At 44.9% G+C, this 14,454-nt stretch overlaps 1 long non-coding RNA gene across 2 annotated transcripts in view; it reads left to right on the top strand.

Annotated features, from left to right (window-relative positions):
• LOC115851230 (uncharacterized) overlaps nucleotides 1–14,454 on the top strand; it is a 153,066-nt gene that overhangs the window by 97,007 nt on the left and 41,605 nt on the right. For both annotated transcript variants that reach the window (XR_011376691.1, XR_011376690.1), the window contains exon 6: nucleotides 11,801–14,273. This is a non-coding gene — a long non-coding RNA (uncharacterized lncRNA). The remainder of the gene's footprint in view (nucleotides 1–11,800; nucleotides 14,274–14,454) is intronic.

Genomic DNA, 14,454 nt, shown 5'->3' with positions numbered 1-14,454 from the left:
TAGAAGATCTAAATAGTATTCCCCATCCTTCTATAATTTAAGTTACAGCCTAATATTATAAGGATGCCAGTTCTTCACTATTTTATAAATTTATTGCAATCTCAATCAAAATTCCAGTAGCACTCAATAAGCTTGTTCCAAAAAACATATATTGGAGAAAAAAGACCCATAAAAGCTCAGTCAACTTCATATTTTCCCTATTAGATAATGAGAACTACGTCAAAACCACAGAAATGAAAGCAATATGTTATTGGTTCAATAACCGAAATAAAGCCAGAGGAATACAGTAGAGAATTCAGAGATATTTGTGGATTTAATATTTATTAAATATGGCACCACAAAACAAGAGGGAAAAGAGAGATTATTTTGTACAGTGTTTAGGAAAAATTAGCTCTCTATTTTGAAAAGAAATAAAACTGTATTTCTATTGAAAAATGCATACATCTGATAACGTTAATATCTAAGTTTGAAAGGTAAAACTGTAAGTAAGTAGAATAAATTATAGGAAAGTAACTTTGTGACCTATGCTTGGGAAAGACTTTTTTTTTTTTTACATCTTTATTGGAGTATAATTGCTTTACAAAGGTGTGTTAGTTTCTGCTTTACAACAAAGTGAATCAGTTATACATATACATATGTTCCCATATCTCCTCCCTCTTGCGTCTCCCTCGTCTCCCTCCCTCCCACCCTCCCTATCCCACCCATCCAGGTGGTCACAAAGCACCGAGCTGATCTCCCTGTGCTATGCGGCTGCTTCCCACTAGCTATTTATTTTACGTTTGGTAGTGTATACATGTCCATGCCACTCTCTCACTTTGTCCCAGCTTACCCTTCCCCCTCCCCATATCCTCAAGTCCATTCTCTAGTAGGTCTGTGTCTTTATTCTGGTCTTACCCCTAGGCTCTTCATGACATTTTTTTTTCTTTAATTCCACATATATGTGTTAGCATACAGTATTTGTCTTTCTCCTTCTGACTTACTTCACTCTGTATGACAGACTCTAGGTCCATCCACCTCACTACAAATAACTCAATTTCATTTCTTTTTATTGCTGAGTAATATTCCATTGTATATATGTGCCACATCTTCTTTATCCATTCATCCGATGATGGACACTTAGGTTGTTTCCATCTCCGGGCTATTGTAAACAGAGCTGCAATGAACATTTTGGTACATGACTCTTTTTGAATTTTGGTTTTCTCAGGGTATATGCCCAGTAGTGGGATTGCTGGGTCATATGGTAGTTCTATTTGTAGTTTTTAAAGGAACCTCCATAGTGTTCTCCATAGTGGCTGTACCAATTCACATTCCCACCAGCAGTGCAAGAGTGTTCCCTTTTCTCCACACCCTCTCCAGCATTTATTGTTTCTAGACTTTTTGATAATGGCCATTCTGGCCGGTGTGAGATGATATCTCATTGTAGTTTTGATTTGCATTTCTCTGATGATTAGTGATGTTGAGCATGCTTTCATGTGTTTGTTGGCAGTCTGTATATCTTCTTTGGAGAAATGTCTATTTAGGTCTTCTGCTCATTTTTGGATTGGGTTGTTTGTTTTTTGGTTATTGACCTGCAAGAGCTGCTTGTAAATTTTGGAGATTAATCCTTTGTCAGTTGCTTCATTTGCAAATATTTTCTCCCATTCTGAGGGTTGTCTTTTGGTCTTGTTTACGGTTTTCTTTGCTGTGCAAAAGCTTTGAAGTTTCATTAGGTCCCATTTGTTTATTTTTGTTTTTATTTCCATTTCCCTAGGAGGTGGGTCAAAAAGGATCTTGCTGTGATTTATGTCATAGAGTATTCTGTCTATGTTTTCCTCTAAGAGTCTGAGAGTTTCTGGCCTTACATTTAGGTCTTTAATCCATTTTGAGCTTATTTTTGTGTATGGTGTTAGGGAGTGTTCTAATCTCATACTTTTACATGTAGCTGTCCAGTTTTCCCAGCACCACTTATTGAAGAGGCTGTCCTTTCTCCATTGTACATTCCTGCCTCCTTTATCAAAGATAAGGTGCGTGGGTTTATCTCTGGGCTTTCTATCCTGTTCCATTGATCTATCTTTTCTGTTTTTGTGCCAGTACCATACTGTCTTGATTACTGTAGCTTTGTAGTATAGTCTGAAGTCAGGGAGCCTGATTCCTCCAGCTCCATTTTTTGTTCTCAAGATTGCTTTGTCTATTCAGGGTCTTTTGTGTTTCCATATAAATTGTGAAATTTTTTGTTCTAGTTCTGTGAAAAATGCCAGTGGTAGTTTGGGGAAAGACTTTTTAGACAAAATTTGGAAAGTATAAAACACTAGACAAAAAAAAACTTGGGTGAATTTATTTTCATCAGAGTTAAAGATCTATTTTCAGTGACGAACACCATGACAAAGTTAATGGCCAGTAGCTGACAGTAGTACTTACAAATGAGTAATATGTGAAAAAGTGGACCTGGATTCTTGCTGCATCTCAGAGTCACTTGGGGCCTGTGTTTTGGTGTTCCTGTTTTTGCCTCACCCCACCCTAAATGAACCCAAGTCTCTAGGAGTGGACATGGGCACTGGTATTTACCTAGAGCCCACCACCATGTGATAAAGGTTCATAATGAAGCCCACCAATTGAGAAAGATTATTGTGTGTACCATCCTGGAGACTGAGTATAAAGTATGGATTTATTATTATTTAACTTTTCTAGAACTCATTTTGTTCCATCAATGACAATTAAATTTCCCCCTGCTTCTGGTTATTTCTAGCTAATATCCCCTCAAATAGTCCCTCTTCTACATTTTCTTGGATTTCTCTTCTTCTGGAATTCCTATTAAATGAATATTAGACTTAGTCTGTCATCTAAACTCTCTTTCACATTTTTCATCCTTTCAACTCTATGAGCTACATTCTGGATGATTTCTTCATATCTGTTTTCCAGTTCACTAATCCTATCTTCAGCTGTTTCTAATCAGCTCTTCAGCTCTTCACCCATCAATTGACTCTTTATGTTCAGTAACTACGCTTATTTCTAGTTTCACTTTGGTTCTTTTCAATCTTTCCATTTTTTATTATGGTGCCTATACTCTTATTACATTTCTAGTCATTTTAAACAATTGATTTAAAGACTGTATATGATATGGCTCTATTGTCTAAAGTTTTTGTACTCCATTTCTGCTGATAATTGTATCCACCAACTCTACTTCATGGGGAAATATTCAAAGATGACCATGATCAGAGTTTATCGTGTGGGTCCTGCATGGCTTTAGTTGAAGAAATGATTGAGGAGGGTCTTGGTTTGCTCTGTGAGGTGCTCTGGGAGTCTTCCTGGCCAAGACCACATTTGTTTGTTTTTGTGAGCTCCTTGGCTTGGATATTCTTGTTTCATGTAGCATAAGTTAAAACTGCAAGAGCAGCCCTGTGCTTATGGATTTTGGAGGCAATTTCCTCACCTCAAGCTAAGGTAGCCTTGTCTTCCTGGGCATCCGGGTGGTCTTTCTAGTCCACACTTCACTCAGCTTTAGACACATGAACCTTCCGGCTTTGTGTGGCTTCCTCAGTCCCAGCTCCCTTCCTGAGATCCCAAGTCCTTGCCTTCTGTGTCCATATGGCCAGTAAAGCCTGTGTCCCTCCCCTTCTTAAAACAGAAGCCAGTGATTTCCTGAGGCTGACAGAGTGTGCCTCGTAAGCTTACCACACTGTCTCTTTTTCATTTTTGCCCTTGTTTTCTTGCCTGCTCAACTATATACATTCATGCATCCTGGGCAAACCCTGGAATTGTTGTAATCTTCACACTAACTGCCCTAGAGTTTGCTAGTGGAATCAATATCCCTGCTTCAGTTGGGTATCCTAATCTTATTTCAGGAATGGTGTCAACCCTGTCCCTCGTAGCTTGTCTTTTAGTCTCCCCACTGTTCTGGGAACTTTCTACCCATATGGTTATCATAGGTGCATCAAGTCGCTGAACACACAATCCCACTCAGGTCAAATTTTGAAACTGAAGCTGAGAAGAAGCAGTGGCAGAGCTGAAACCTGGTAGGTTAAGTGATGTAGATTTCTGTTGTGTTTGTTTTGTTTTCTTCCGGCCATGTGGACCAGAGAATTAGGAAGACATGGTTTCCAAAGGGAAAGGAGAATAAGGAATTCATGTATCAAGGAGCAGACACAGGTGATGAGGGCAGAGTCCTGCTGACAGTTAAGTCTATGGCTTTGGCCTTTCCTGACTCCAAAATCCATTTTGTTCTCTGCTTCTTTTGATATTCCCATAACACATAATAAAATGCCTTCTGTTAAGCTAGTCCAAGTTGGGTTTCTGTCCCTTGCAACCAAAGGAGTCATTCATGTCCCCCTCTGAGTTCTCACAGTGACTTTCCAGTCCTCCCTGCAGATGAATTGGGAGAGTTTTCCTTTTCTTGATTCTGGGTTGCACTTTGATACCTGGCTCCAAAGGGACTCAGGTCATGTCTATACGTCTTTAAAAAAGCGTCTTCTAGAGCTAAGTCATTCGCTGTCTTCCTACAGCTCCGTTTTCCATGATGCTCCCGCATCTGCCCTGCTGCCTCCTTTTCTCTCTTCAGCCACCAAGTGACACCTGCTCCACAGGGACCGATGCAGTCACTGGGGGTCGTACAGTGTATATTCCAAGTATATCAAGGGAGACCTGACATTCTGAGGTTAATTCCTGGCCAAATTCGAACAAAATCCATGTGAATAAGATCTACTGCCTCTACCCACTGGATTTTGCTGCTTTTCTCTTTTCTTAGTGGTTCAAGAGTTTGGAAATAGAAGTGCTCCTGCTATCTGAAAATTGTTTATGTTGTTTCAAGATCCGTTCTAAGAAAGGGTCATTAATGTTCTAAGATGTTGTTAGCATGAGATTTGTAGCAGTGTTTTGCAGATGGAGCTATTTTTTTTTATCCTGGTTGTGTGTGCTTTATCATCATTGTCTCTGATATAATCCAATTCAAGAGAAATTTAAAAATAAATGTGACACAGGCCCATGAGTATAAAATTATTTTGGATCTTGTGAATGAGTGCAATTCTGCCCCAATGTGAAATCTCTCTTTTAGCCTTTTATTTGAAATAAGAACTAAGTTCTCCTTCTAGAACAGTACGCATCCTTGGGCCCAAATCTGCACTGTCAGCATCAGTTTATCATATCAGGTCATCACAATCACCAGGCCTTGATCTTCCAGCCTCCAGACTGTGAGAAATCAATGTCGGTTGTTCACACACTGCCCGGCATTTGGTGCTTTGTTTAAGGCCTGAACTGGCCAAGACAGGGTGTTTGTAAGTGTCTGGAGGACGCACAGTGAGCTAGAGCAGTGGGTCAAGCCCCTGCTGGTGGCCCATCCGTGCAGAGGCCTCCCGTTGTTTCCTGGCACCAGCCCACTCAGGGCCCCTGGGCTGGGCCATATCACCATCTCCAAAGCACCTCTGGGCCCAGAGCCAGAGCGTGCGGGTTTCTATGCAGTTCCCGCACCCCATGTGACTGCGGGAACTCTGAAGGTCCATCTGCCCCCATCACAGCAGACACAGTGTTTATTACACAGGTGCAGACACGAGGAACACTGGACCCAAGATCAAAGTCAACCTGACCTTGAGACAGCTAACGGATTTTGTTTAAATTCTTGACCATAATACTGAAGGGAGTATTGAAGCGACTTAGGAAGATGTATTGGCGGACGTTTGCGAGATGGGCTAGAAGGAGGGTGGGTGGATGAGGACAAAAGCTGAGGCGCAGGTCGGGTGATTCCAGTGTGAGGGACCAGGACCCAGCCTAGCACAGTGGCCGTCTGAAGGTGGGAGCAGGCGACGACGACAGGTATTGGAAGGAGAGGCAGTGATGGTTAGATGCTCAGTGTGTCGTTTGAATAGAGGGAAGGTTCAAAGCTTCATCCAGATTTTATATCGTTTGACAGATGGGCATCACAGTAGGATGAGTGTGAGTTAACTGGATTTGAAGTTATACTGTGACATCCAACTGGCCATAGATGGAGTAACATTTTAAATATAGAATTTCAGTGCAGATCAGAGGTCACTGTGAGGCACCTAAAAACGTCAGAGTGGCAGCCCTATGCGTCATGTACGCGGAAATGACCGTTGACTGGACAAGGCTAAGGTCACTGATGTTAGAGTAGTTCTGTCGAGGCGCTTGGCAAAGGGCAGGTTCAGAGCATGTTTTTCAGGCCCCTCTGGCCCTGCCACGGAGATCTCTTTCCGCTGACAGAGTGTTCAAACTACGGACTTCCAGTGCTTCCTTAGCCTTTAGAAGGAAAAATCACTTCATTTATTTGTTTTTTAATCAAGTTGATGAAAACAGCCCCCATCCTGTTTTTTTTTTTTTTTAAATCCACTACTCTTTGGGGAAAAGAGATAGCTGGGGGTCTCTGAGGTAAGCCTGCCCAGTGCTGGTGTGATTAGAACATTTAAGCCAACCTGGGACCTTGCGAAGGTGACTGTGAACTCAGCGCAGCCCCTCAGGACCCGGAGTCAAGGGTGGAGTTTGGAGCAAGGAACAAGCTCTGAGTCCTCAGACCTGGCAGTAACTAATGGCTAGGACTCTACTCAGGCAGATGTTGCTGCAACTGTCCTAGTAAAGGACGCAGCCACTGTCCTGCTGTGACTGGCAGGTCCAGTCCCCGGTGGCGCCCTTAGTGAAGCCCAGGACCCTGGCGCCGGCTCTGCAGGGACCCAGCCCCACACGGTCTGGGTCCCAGTTCCTACCAAGGTTATGGCCAGGTCAGCACAGGCTGGGGTCCCGGGTCAGTACACAGCACTCATTTCCCCATCTGAGGTCAGGCCGGTTAGACACGGGAGTCGGGAGACGGAGAATGGAAAGCAGCCTTACGGCCGAGAAAGCGGATGGGAGGCAGGCTCACCTGGGGCCGTGTTGTCCCGCCACCTCCCTGCCCCCAGTTCACGTGGTGAAGGCCTGACGCCTCTGTGGCCGTATTTGGACGAAGAGTTGAATCGGCCCTAGGACTGGCAGCCGTCTAAGAGGAAGAGCGCCCTCCACGTGCCCAAGGGGCGAAAGGCCACGTGCGCATATGGCGAGAGCGCAGCTCATGACCGGGGAGTGGCCTCACCAGAGCTGACACCCTGCCCTTGGATTCAGCCTCCAGATGTGTTGTTAAGCCCCCCGGTGTACGGTGCTCTGTGAGGGCAGCCGGCGCCCATAAGCCTGGGGCCGGAGGCTTGCGGGCCTCTCCCGAATTCTCTCCCGGAGACGCAGCCCGTGCCTTGCGGGGCTGGTGCCACCGCAGCCGCCCCACCACGCGGGCCCGGGGAGCGAGTGGGAGGGAGGGTTGGCCAGGCACCCTGGCGCTTGGGCCTGACCCAGCCGCCCCACCCGTGCCCGCTGGGCAGCAGTGGGTGCAGGGAGGGTCCCGGCCCACGGTGTCCCGGGCCCCCTGCACGGGAGGCCCCGTCCCAGTGACCGCGGATCCAATGTGGTGCGTCTGGTCCCTGAGCTCTCATGGTTGTTTGGGACCGTGGGACGTTTAGAAAGGACCCCTTGTCCCCTTTGGGCGGTGTAGACGGATTGATTCTGAGCTCGGCAGTGACAAATATTAGAATAGCAACAAAATGCAGTTTGGATTAATCACGTGTAAGCATAGCACCTGTTCTATATATAGATCTTACTATTTTTAATGCGTTTTGCTCTGTGGTCTAGAAAATTGCAATAAGGAAAACGTACCCCTTAAGCTTACTCTCCCCATAGGTTTCTCAGTTAATAAAAGGTGATCGAAACCACACGTGTTTTATTTTCCATCGCAGCCTGTCACAGCCACCTTGGGCGGCAAGCTTCAGCTGTTTCAGGCAGAATGACGCCGACCTGTGGGCGGGAGGCCGCCGGGGGCCCGCATGGGGCCTGTGTGTGGGTGCTCGTCCTGTGAGCGGCCGGCCGCGTCTATGCTGCCCTCATATCCGTGGCCTGCCCACGCCTCAGAAGGAATCCCTGCCCTGGAAGAATGGAAATGGCCTCGAGCACTTGTGCCCAGAGTTTAGGAAAGTTAAAATAGAAAGTTCTTCAATAAGAAATAACCTAGTATTTGTTTCACAACTTAGACTTTGCAGAGAGAGAGGGAAGGGGGAGAGAGAGACAGACACAGACAGAGGGACAGAGACAGAGACAGAGGTTGGGAGGGAGGGGGGAGAGTTCACTTTGGGGTGGTGGGAACACAGCTGTGGTGGTCCTAACCCCAGGCCTTCTGGTTGATGTGCCCTAGTTTTACTGGGTGAACTGGCCTTTGCCCGGGGCCTCCATCTCACACACCTTAGCTTCCGGGCCCCCCCCTGCTGCTGTGGATGACCGTCCAGTGGGGACAGGGTCCAGTCGCCCCAACACGAGTTCCTCAGAGATCTCTCTGCCTCCAGAGGTCCCACAACCAAGTCTTTTTCAGATCCCAGAAGAGTCAGGATGCTTCTAGAGCAATTCCAGGCACAAATGACCAACAACACGGGAGGCCATCCACATGGAAACACCCTGTGAAGATCTAGTGTCTCCTGCCCCATCTGGACCCCTCCGAGCACCCCAACTACCCCTACTCCCCTTGCTCCCCAGAGACATGACCCTCCAGCCCCTCAGAAACGTCTGGGGCTGGATTCCTGAGCTCCTCACTGCGATTCCAAACACTGACCGTAGATATCCACACTTCTTGCAGAACGAGAAGCAAAATTTTAGCATAACTAATTTTAATTTTTCTAACATTTGCAGTTATCCAGACATTTTTATCCATTTATAGTAATCATACTGTTCTTCTTTGTTAAAGTAAATTTCACTTAAAACTAGTTTAAAATAGGTCAATGGAGCGTTCTATGGGCAAGTGAGCCCATAGAACCTTATTTAATAGTCTTAAGTTCAGTTACATCATTAAAATTTAGAAATTTTTGCAATATTATTCTTAATTCTGGTAAAATACACATAAAATAGAAAACACCATCTTTAAGTGTACAGTTCAGTGGTATTAGCTACAGTCTCATTGCTGTGCAACCATCACTAACATCCATCTCCAGAACTTTCTCCTCTTGCAAAACTGATATCCGGTCACCGTTAAATCCTAACTTCCCCTCCCCTCCCCCAGCCCTGGCACCCACCATTCCTCTTCCTACCGTTCTACATCATGTGGCTCCTCCAGGGACCTCGTATAAGTGGAAGCACACAGTATTTGTCCTTTGTGACTGGCTTTCTACGGAGCATCATGTGCTCAAGGTCCATCGGTGTTGTAACAGGTGTGAGAATTTTCTTCCTTTTTAAGTCTGAACACTATTCCGTTGCACTGACGGACACGTGGATTGCCTCCACACTTTAGCTATTTGTCAAGGGTGGAATTTGGAGCAAGGAACAAGCTCTGAGTCCTCAGACCTGGCAGTAACTAATGGCTAGGACTCTACTCAGGCAGATGTTGCTGCAACTGTCCTAGTAAAGGACGCAGCCACTGTCCTGCTGTGACCGCACTGCGATGAGCACAGGTTTCCAAGTATCTGTTCAAGACCTTGCTTCCAATTCTTTTGGAAAAATACCTGGAAGTGGAATTGCTGGATCATGTGATAATTCTATGTTTAATTTTTTGAGGAACCTCAAAGCATCTGTACCATTTTACATTCCCACCAACTGTGCACCAGATTCTGTTTTTCTGTTTTGTTTTGTTTTGTTTTGTTGCGGTACGCGGGCCTCTCACTGCTGTGGCCTCTCCCGTTGCGGAGCACAGGCTCCGGACGCGCAGGCTCAGCGGCCATGGCTCACGGGCCCAGCTGCTCTGCGGCACGTGGGATCTTCCCGGACCGGGGCATGAACCCGCGTCCCCTGCATCGGCAGGCGGACTCTCAACCACTGCGCCACCAGGGAAGCCCCGATTCTATTGTTTTTAACATGCCAGTTTTGTGTATGACTTTCATACTAAATGTTAGTTTATGTTATATATTGCTTTCATTTTTATATAAATTTTCTCCAGAGTAAGTCCTGAGTCCCGTTACATCAAATGTGACTTTAAGAAAATAATTAATTTAACATTATTTAATGTCAGTAAAAATAGCTAAATAATATAGTAAGGAAAAACCTCTAATGTGTGACCTTTATCAAGGGAAGATGCAGGACAGAGTGTATTTGGAAAAGCTACTGCTGAGATGACAGCCACGCCAAGCTGAGGGTGTGGACAGCAGGGCTCCGGGGCCGCTGACTCAGGCTAGGGGTGGACTGTTCTGCACTCAGAAGGCCTCCCCGGCTGGTCTCGATGCACAGCAGTACTTCTGCACACACCACCAGCAAGGGGCAGGGTGTTGCTGTCATTGGGTGCTGCCTAAATCTCTCTTGTTGAAATATAATGTTCGTATTTTATCAGCATCATAAAGCAATTATACATTTTCAAGCAATGAGCAAGTGTACCATAAGTAAACGTGATTGGTTCTTCTGCCTTCCTCAGAAAGCAGTATTAAAAATAATGTATTTATATCGAACTTTTAATTTTTAACTAGATCTCATTTCATTATCCCATTTTTATAATAACCATTGGAGTTTGATAGGAATTATTTTCATTTTCCAAATACTTGACAAAGGCTGTGTCACAGTGAGAGGAGTGATGAAATTTCATCTTGGAAAACCCATTTTAATGCATTCTTTTCACATACCAAATTCATAGGTTTAATCAGGTTGAGAGGAACTGGCTTTTGTCAGGTAGATGTGAAGGACATTGTTGCACCAGGCTTCCTAAGATGCTTTCACCAGGATAAAGACTGCTGGGATGGCACAGGTGGTGTGTCTGCTGGTGGAACCAGCATTGGAGGTGGGAGGGGTGATGCTTGTGACATGGAGGGTAGAAACCAGGGGGTGGAGGGCATCCTTGCTGAGAGAAAAAGACCCCACAGGAGGCTTCTGAGGAGGCCAGACTGGAGAGGTGACCTCCTGAGGGCCGTGGGAAGACATCTCATACATGACAACCAGTGGTTTCAAAAGCATCTGGTGCATTGTGGAAGGAGGTGAGCCAGACCATCGTCTTGACCCCATTAGGATTTTGCTAGGCAGGCATTCCCCATCTTACGGGCAGGTAGGCTGAGGCAGCCTCCTGTGAAGGCCTTGTTCCAGGTGGGCTGCCTGGAGGAGGCAGGATGGTGAGGCAGCCTGCTGGCAAGCGCTTGGCAGGGGAAGTGGCACTGCTCTCCAGGGAGCCTGGCCTGGGATGGAAAAGTAGGAAGAGACGTTCCCCATCGTTAGATGGCTGCTGTGCAGCCTGACGGTTGGCTTTTCTTTGTGATTCAAGAGCCTGACTGAAGCACCCACCTCAAAGAGGGCATCTGCTCCCCTGCAGGAGGTCTCCAGCAAACACACCGTGGCCACACTAGCGAGAGCCAGGCCGCTTCCTCTCAGAGGCTCCTCTGTTTGGAGGATCCTGGTTGATTTTGATAACTGACCGTTTGGGCCACTTGTTTTTTCCTCTTCTCATGCTTTACATTCCTATTCCTATGTTTTATCAATAAATTCACCAATAAAGAGTGAGGCCTTGAAACCCTGGGCTCCCACCCTCAACCCCAAGAAAAGCAGAACCCAGGCCCATGCATTCTTTCTCTCTCTCTCTCTCACTCTCTCTACCTGTGACCTCGCTGTGTGGCCCCAGGTGTCCTGGGGTCCTGTAAATAGTAAACCTTTATTTTTTTCAAAGTTTCCTGAAGATTTTTGCTGAAGGATGTCTTGCGATCATAATAAGAACCACAAGGGCCAGTGCAACCACAACATTGATTATTGATAGGCTGAGATCAACACAATAAATTGGTGTAGTGATTGCACTTGGAATTAACCAAGGGTGATGCTCTTTACCTGCAACTTGCTTAACAACCATCTGACTCAGGTGAGTAACACCATCTGGGGAAGGACCACTGCTTGGCGGGGGTTGCAAGCTGCTATGTGCTTCTGCTTATTATCGCCTCTGTCGTGTGTTCCCGGTGGTGTTGATCCAAAGATCACGGCTGCCATAACCATCGGACACTCTCCCAAGAGCAGTGTGATCAAGGCCATCTGTCTAATGACTAACTATAACGGCCTTAGTTGACTATTAATGTGGGGAGGGTTCTCCATGCCTTGAGGCCAAGAGGTGGATTGGATGGCAAGGCTATTGTCATGGTCCAAGGAGAGGCTCTGGGCTAAAGGACGTGAGGACAGGATTCCGCAGGTGAGCAGGACGAGAGACCTCTGCCTTCAACCTCTGACTCAGTGAGTTGCGCCCGGACTACGTGTCCTAACCCAGAAGAGTGAAGTAACCTTGTACCCAGAAGCCAGTGGCACCACCGCTGACCCAGTGGGATATTATGGATCCAGTCCCTGGTGTGATGTTGCTAAAAAATAATGGACAAATATAACGTCCGGAACACCTGGTGCCAGCACTTCCTATGAACCCTGAGGAGGTGCATCAGCTCCTTGACAAATGCAAAACACCATGGAAGGCTCCTGGGTGTTGCTCTGTGCAGGCCTGGCGGCCTTTCCCAAAGACTCTCTGCATTGCCCAATGGAGGCAGACCCCAATCCCGGAGAGGTGTCTTGGGACACCCTGGAGAGGAAAGAGGCCGCCTATGAAGGGGGCTCACAGTGACATCATCCCGAATGTTCCAGTGGCAACACAGAAGATTCAGGTAACAGGACAAAATCAAATAGGAACTGAGATCAGAAACTACACCTTAGTTAAAATGCAAACTTTTATTGAAGATTTTATGCAGCAGAAAGGAGAGAGGGGAATGAATTGGCTCTTGTGGGATTTTTTGTTTGTTTGGAATGAGCTCTTATTATTCACAGCTGCCAGAGTGCACCAACTCGCTGGTATCTCTAAACATCTTAAACCCTATAACATTCTTAAAGTTCCTGTAATTAGGAGGAGTAGCCTGTAAAAGTAAATCTCTGGACTCAAGGTCAAATAGGCCCTCCTCAGGGTTGGAAATAAAGAGGGGGTCATTAGGGTCACTACTGTCACGGAAATGATAAACCCATTGGGCTTCTAAGGGTTAAGAATTCTAAGTAATATATGTTATTAAAACGTCTAGAAATAAGGAAACGTCTACACGCAAGGAAAATAGATGTGTTTTTGGGTACGAAACGTATGAAGATTTTTTTTTTTTTTAAGTAAAAAGAAAATAAATTTGTCCTAAAGTAAAACTGGTTATTTCAGAATGGGAAATAGGAAAATAAAGGACAAAATGGGGTATACAGTTGGGAAGAGAGAGAGAAAAAGAATTTTATCTTGTGTAGCAAAGTTGGGTAAACTTGGATCATTATTATAAGGTGGGTGTTTTTTTTTTTTTTTAACCTAAGTTTTAATAGCAATAGTATGCTTATGTAATTTTCTTTCATCAGCTGAAAGGACAAAGTTTTCTTGGAGTATTGGTATGCTTCTGATAGATTACAGAATGCTTTTCTTTACCATAAGTAATCTGGCTAGAAAGCAAAGGTTTTGTGTTTTATCAGAAGAAATCATGCTAAAACTTCTTTATGGATATTCTTGTATGGATATGTGTTATTGATATGTGTTCCAGAAATTATATGAAATTCCTAGAAATCTTATATGTATGTTATCATTTGTAATTCTCATTATCATCTTAAAATGTTGTATGTCACAGAAATAACCAAATTTCCTTGCCAACTGCATTATAATGAATTCTCATTAGATATTTAATCATGATCATTTCTAGGTCTTTTGTCATTTACAGTTATTGTTTTACTCTGACGCTTTTTACAGATGCGTTTCATATTCAGAGATTTTCACGGAGAGGTCTCTGACAAGTATTCTGGAAGATAGGTTTCTGGTAATGCTCAGATCACACCGCTGACCTGGGTAGGAGTTTACGTGACACTATATTCATGAAACTGCCAACCACAGGTCAAGGTCAACGAGAATTAATTACCTGGGAGCGAATGAACGGATGAGGGTCATTACAGTTCTGTGACTTTTTTTGAAACACTGTTGGTTCTTTAACCTTTTGTTTTTTCCAGATTTAGGGAATCCTATTCTCTTAAGCTATCTATGATTTACAACGATTTGGTAAAGTATATCTTTGTGAACAAAGGTGAAACATTTATCTTTTTCTCCCTACATGATCCCTCCAGAATTAGAAAACGCTCAGTGAGTCTTCTTATTTTCATGGCAATGTAGTTATTTGCATAAGTTCAATAAGATTCTATTCTCCTTGTAATAGGACACCATTGGAAACATTATTTAATTCCCAAGACTTTGACTGGAAGGTATTATTTGAGAATGTGCATAGACTCAGATATGACCAGACAGTTTGGAAAACCAACCTATAGCCTGCTTACAGGGTTCCTGGCTGCCTTATCAGGTGAGTAAAGGAGGTCACTTCCTGGCAGGTGCAGGAACCTCAGGATATCTTGGGGACCTTGAGAAGAGAGGAATTAACTCAAATCTATAGGTGCTGCAGGCAAAGCCTAACGGCAAGTCCTCGGCTTGGCTTCCTAGCCTCCGGAGGCTTTTAAGAGCTCAGTCTGAGATTCTTTATGAAA

This window comes from Globicephala melas, chromosome 14 (assembly GCF_963455315.2).
Source record: "Globicephala melas chromosome 14, mGloMel1.2, whole genome shotgun sequence".
NCBI lineage: Eukaryota > Metazoa > Chordata > Mammalia > Artiodactyla > Delphinidae > Globicephala > Globicephala melas.
Note: the sequence above shows the minus strand (reverse complement) of the source record. Positions and strands in the feature narration are given on the sequence as shown.